A 6,134-nucleotide genomic window follows, 5' to 3' on the forward strand; every position below is an offset into this window, starting at 1 on the left:
TAACATTTGCTTTGTTCTCCTTTTTTTTTTTTTTGTCTTCCATATGATAAATCATTTGTGTCTTTTGAGGCAGTTCTCCCTTCACTCAGTTGCCGTATTGGCACAAACAAAAAATAGCATTGTAACAGCACAAAGCTCTAAGGGTGGCGGATGTTGAAACATAACGTTCACATGTTTGTGAAGAGTTAGCCAGCGCTTTCGCTCCTCTGTGAGAAAATGAACCTGTCAAAGTCTAGTTCTGATGTTTGGAATGATAGTTATTGTATCAACAAACATTCCATCACCACTGCACTTCCACAGACATGAATCTGCTTCTAACTAAACCATATTCACATCAATACATCTGCAGACGATACTTATTGTCATAGTCCACTTGTCAATTACTTCTCGAAGTCATCGATGATCCCCCACTCTACATTACAAACTACTTTAACCTCCACCCCCAGTTAGACATGACTTTGAAAGTGTTCTTGGGCTGGGTACAATTTTATTCATATGTTTTATAAATTGTGGACTGAATTTCTCCAGTGATAATTTGCTTTGAATGATAATAGGCTTTTTTCCTCTTTAAAAAGCTTTACATTTACTTTATTTTTTCCTATGTCTGTTCAACAATGTCAGTGTGGCAGCTAAAAGAACAAGTTTTAAACTGTCATACACGCCACAAGATTGCATCTTTAGCAACATGTTAATTTAACGGAATAGAAAGACGGAAATATTGTCACATCTCTTGATGCCTTTAGGGTGCAGCAATGATTTCAAGGGTTGTATTTAAATATTCAGTCATTTTTTTTGGCAGCTATTCTTCGGGCATTTAGCTGCTCTATAGCTGTGTTGTTTTTTGTCTAGATTATGTGATATATTTTAGTTTACTCTAATTTTGTAAAATATGCCATTGAGATACAAATAAAGGTGAGCATGTTTCTTATTGGTCATATGCTGCAAACACCCCTTTTATGAGAACCAAATGACGAGTAGATCTGGAAACACTCGTTTGATTTACCCAGATGATAACAATCCCCATATGACAACTTAGCCTGATTACTTTTGTAAGGCTCTAGCGAAGCTGGACACAAAGATGAGAGAGATTTGTTTTTTGAGCTAATTTCCTAGTGCAGGCCTCTGGTAAAATGGCCTTGGTGATGCCAAAAATGTGTCGATTAGTGAATCATAATAGGGAAACTGTGGGTGGAAAAAAAAATGTGCTTAAAAACACTTGAATGGTGGACCACCAGTAGAAGTGGCTCTTTCAAATTGTGTAATTTGGTTCATTGTTAATCCAAATAGTGTTGATGAAAGCAATTTTGAATATTTGTGTACAGTCTACAAATGATGGGGAAATCCACCAAAAAAATTAACCTTGCTGTAATAAACAATCATTTTCCTTTGATGTGAAAAATACCCGTCAAATTCCAACACAAAGAAAAGTTTCACATCCTCCACCGCGACTGCCACTCTGCGCCTCTGCCATTAAAGAGAGGAGAAGAGAAGCATGTAGCTATGACTGGAGTGTGGGCCTGTCAATCACCTCTAACAGTTGCATTTGGCATTTCAGTCAGGTACAAAAGGTGTGTTTGGTGCCAAAGTACTTCAAGTCAGACAGGCATTCAGACAGTGTGCCTGAATAACAATATTTTATCAGAGCAAAGCGGGAAAAAACAGGGACGAGGAAGAGGAGGGTGAACATAGCTACAGGACAAAGCTGCAGACATGTGTTATGAGCTATAAAAGAAACACAAGTACATCTTCAAGGTTCTCCATCTGTAGTGACTCATGCCTTTTTCACACACACACACACACACACACACACACAGAGATATAAAGTGAGGGCCACACACCACTCCACGTGCCCTTCCAGATTCATTAGCATTTAAATAACTGGTACAAACAAAAAACACAGCAATGCAATGATGCCATTACACAGATGCTTTTTGCAGTAGTGTTAAGAGGTGAGTGTAGAATATTAGCGTGTATAATCAGGCTGTGGTAGTGTTTATTTATGCATTGTGTGTGTGTATATACGTGTGTTTTCCAAGCCTGATGAAAAGGCTTTTAGGCTAATTACACAGGAAGAGCGTGTAGCTATCTGGATGTATTTTAATCTTGTTCTTATGTCTCTTTTTTTTTATCAGTCACAAATATTGTGTGCAGAGTGCAGACACACACATGAATGCTTCAATAGACTACACCAGCTGTCAGATCTTTAAAGTAGGGTCTCATTTTAATAAGATAACTTGTTCCACTTGCATGTGTATTTGCCGTCTTCTACAACACTAAACTCGAAGATTGAGTCAATAAAGAATAGGATGTTCTGAGCGTCACAAACACTGCTTCTTCTTGATTGCTTGCTTGCTTACATTGAATTTCATTCAACAGCCCTCATACTCTTTTTTTGTTGTTATTTATACTTATGAGTTACTAGGAGTAAAAAAATGAATAAAACTCTTTTAGGGGAGGCAGTAGCTTGGTTCTGTTTTTAAATCTGATCTAACAGCACCCTCTGTCTAGACAAAGTGAGAACTGCAACAGAACTTGATTGTTACTTTAGACTCTTGGTCTCTGTTTTAATTGGTGCAAAGTCAAATCAGGGTTATACCTTCAGTTTTAAAGGACTTTAAAAACTGTAAACTATGAACCCTGATTTTGAAAACAGGAAAAACAAAACAAAAAAAAAAACAAGAGGAATGAGTCCTCCAAATAAGATAAATAAAAAAGGAAGTGTTAAGAGGGAACAATATTGAACAAAGAAAGATTGAACAACTTGCTGGAGCTCTAATGATGTGAACTGAAAGACAGGAAAAGTGTACTATTAGCTGGATCAAACAACGGCCTTTACACTGTCATAAAGGCATGCACTAACTAATGTGTCAAATCAGGATTACAAAGCACTAAAACAGATATGCGGGTATTATCTCCCATTTTTTCTAAACAAAGTGTTGTTTTTTTAATGGAAAAGAAAATATGTAATGGTTGAAAGTTTGAGTTTTTGTAAACTCTGAATCAAGAACTGTATCATATTTCATTCTTTTGAATAAAGTTTATCTTAACAAAAGACTAGAAACATGCTAAAAGAAAACACCTGATGGAACATTTCACAGTTATTAATATTTGATTAAAAGGATAGTAATGTGATGATTGGGTATAAAAAGAGCATTGTAGTGAGGCAAAGGCTTTCTGATGTAAAAAGATTGGGATGGGGGTTTATAATTCTGTGAACGTCTGCTTGCTAACAGTGCAACAATTTATGAATTATGTGTTTTTTTATGAACAAGGCCAAAAACCAACATGGGTGGCCATGATCTCCACTGATGGCACTGCATTAAAAACAGACAATTCTGTAGTGGACATCACTTCAATGGCTCAGGAAAACATCCAAAAATCATTGTCTGTGAAAACAGTTCATGGCTGCATTGACAGATGCTAGCTAGCTGAATTATTGCACATGGCAAGGATAACCTGCACATTCGTGAAGTCACCAATCATGCTAAACCATATATGCAGGTCTAGCTTATTTTAGCAAAAAATGAAGCCAAACCACATCATGGATGTATTACAACAGCACGGCTCTGTAGTAAAAGTCCAGGTGATAAAGTAGCCTTCCTGCAGACCCAACTCCAAAGGTTGGACAGCCAAAATCCTACAATAAGCAAGAGTGGTAAAACTTCCACCCATCCATTATCTTTACCACTCATCCCATTGCGAGACACAGGAGTCTCCTCACCTCCCAAAAGGCTTACAAAGTGTAGTTAAAATTAAAATGATGCAACAAAATGATAAACTCTCTCAACTATTTTGAAATGTGTTGCTGGCATGAAATTCAAAATGGGCTAATTATTTTCAAAAAACAATGACATTCCTGTGACAGTGTGTAAAAAAAACAAGGAAGTGGACCCAATTGCAGTCTAACAAAAATATATATTCATTAAAAGGATCAAAACGGCAAACGAAGGCTTACTCTGTAAGTGTATAGATATAAAAACAAAAGGTTCAAAAGGGACCACACGAAGAGAAGTTTCTGAGAACCACTTGATGAACTGACACAAGAAGGCCTAAATAGACATGGGGTAATCAAAACCAGGTGTGGCACTGGCAAACAAGACAGGTGAAACTGATGAGGGCAATCAAAGTGGAGGGAAAACACACAAGGGCACGAGGTCAAACTAGTTTACGAAACACTGGAGAAAGAACTACAAAATAAAACAGGAAACACTGAACACCAAAGCAAACTATATAACAGTACAACAAACACAAGGGAAGGAAAAGACAAAACTAAACCAGAAAGTAAACCTGAATGTCTCAATACGGTCAATTCTTTAGATAGGCCTATATTTTTATGCCTTTATTTAAGAGACAGGATAGTGGATAGAGTCAGAAATCAGGGAGAGAGAGAGAGTGGGAAATGACATGCGGTAAAAGGAGCCACAGGCTGGATTTCAACCTGAAAACAGCAAACGAGGAGCACTGTAAAATGTGCTCGACAGCAACAAGACTAGAAAGAAACAAAAAGTCAGCACTCAAAAATGTCCTTTAGGTTTCTTTTAATCCGGGTAAGGCAGCAACAACAACAGCAACAGACACGTTTCGGCGCTTCATCAGCGTGGATTTGAACCTGGACTTCAGGGGCAACAGACTCTGTAAATGGGGCGCGCAAATTAACCACTATGCCGCTGGCGCCCAAATTCAGCAATTTTAATATAGTCCAGTGCAAACACACTAACATTTTGACACAGCAGGTGCCCTCCTCTGAGGAAGAGGAAGGAGTCGTTCTCTGAGGAAGAAACGTCAGTGTGTTTGTTTCATGTTAAAATTGCTGAATTAAACGTATCAGAAGTTTTCCTTCATGCTGTGATTCTATCGTTTACAATGTTCGTCAGCTGATTTGTTGCCTTTGTGCTATTTTCATTAAATAAGGGATTTTTTTTTAATGTTTTGAAAATAACCAATTTCAGGTTGAATTTACATTTTAAACAACATCCCAATTTGTACCATGTATTAATAGTTTAATTACCATCAGATCATCCTACTTCACTGATGGTGGTTGGTTGTGACTTTACAGTCTCTTATAAAGAAGAGAAAAGATTTATGATAAACTAGGTCAGTAAACAATCAAAGGTACAGGGGAGGTTGTATTCAACATATTCAGTCGCATTATTAAACCATTAAATCATAACTTTATTAATTTATAATATCTAATTCCTTAATTTTCAGGGATTGCATTCTCTCCTACATTGATGACATCTGTTTTTTTTCAGGCTTTTGGCCCAGCTGAGTAATATTTTAGATTATTTATTTCTTCACGTCTCTGGAAAAAGAAGGATTTGATATGAAACGACCCAGTAGAGATTATGTTTTGGTAGGAGAAAATGTGTCATATGGACAAGATGACGCCATGCCAATTCAAATGCTCCTAAATAGATTCTGCCTGGTGGACTCTTCTCCCCATCACGCCTCCTCACCTCCATGTCTGGCGCCTCTTCCGCCTCTTCCAGCTGGCTGTCCTCTGTAGGGACCACTTCCTTTGGCTCACAGTTTGTAACAGCAGACAGTTTGGTGGGGGGAAAAAAAGGAGTCTGCTGGAGCACTCAAAGTCTGCAGACCTTGCTGGCACGAGATGTGCAGTTTATTCTTGTACGCTGCAACAGCCTGGATCCAGCTGATGATTCGTTTCTCTGGCAGGGAGGCTGTCAGGCCGAGGGTCTACTGGTGCCTTTGCTTGGTGAGAATCTAAAGAGTTCCAGGGACACGGACTGCTTTTGTACAGACATGGACTTGTCAGGTTGTTTGACAGAGGAATAGAGAATGTGTGGAGACATGATAAAAAGTGATGATGAAAAGAAAACTTCAGGAACCAGCTTGCGGATTCATATAGTTCAAGCCTTTTTGTCACTATGTACTCTTTCTTAACCTTTTAATAATCCTGGTCCTGCTCTCCACTGATTTGATCTCATTCAGACCTGACAAGAACCACCCCAGTCTGAGGAACTATTGATTCCTAATACTCTTGTTGTTATACAATGTATAGATTGTTGATACACAATGATTTGCGTATGTAAAAGTGCAATAGGCCTATTTACATATATATACAGTATATACATATATATATAATTGGAATAAATATTGCATGATAAATGTAA

This window comes from Labrus mixtus, chromosome 2 (genome assembly GCF_963584025.1).
Source record: "Labrus mixtus chromosome 2, fLabMix1.1, whole genome shotgun sequence".
Lineage (NCBI taxonomy): Eukaryota > Metazoa > Chordata > Actinopteri > Labriformes > Labridae > Labrus > Labrus mixtus.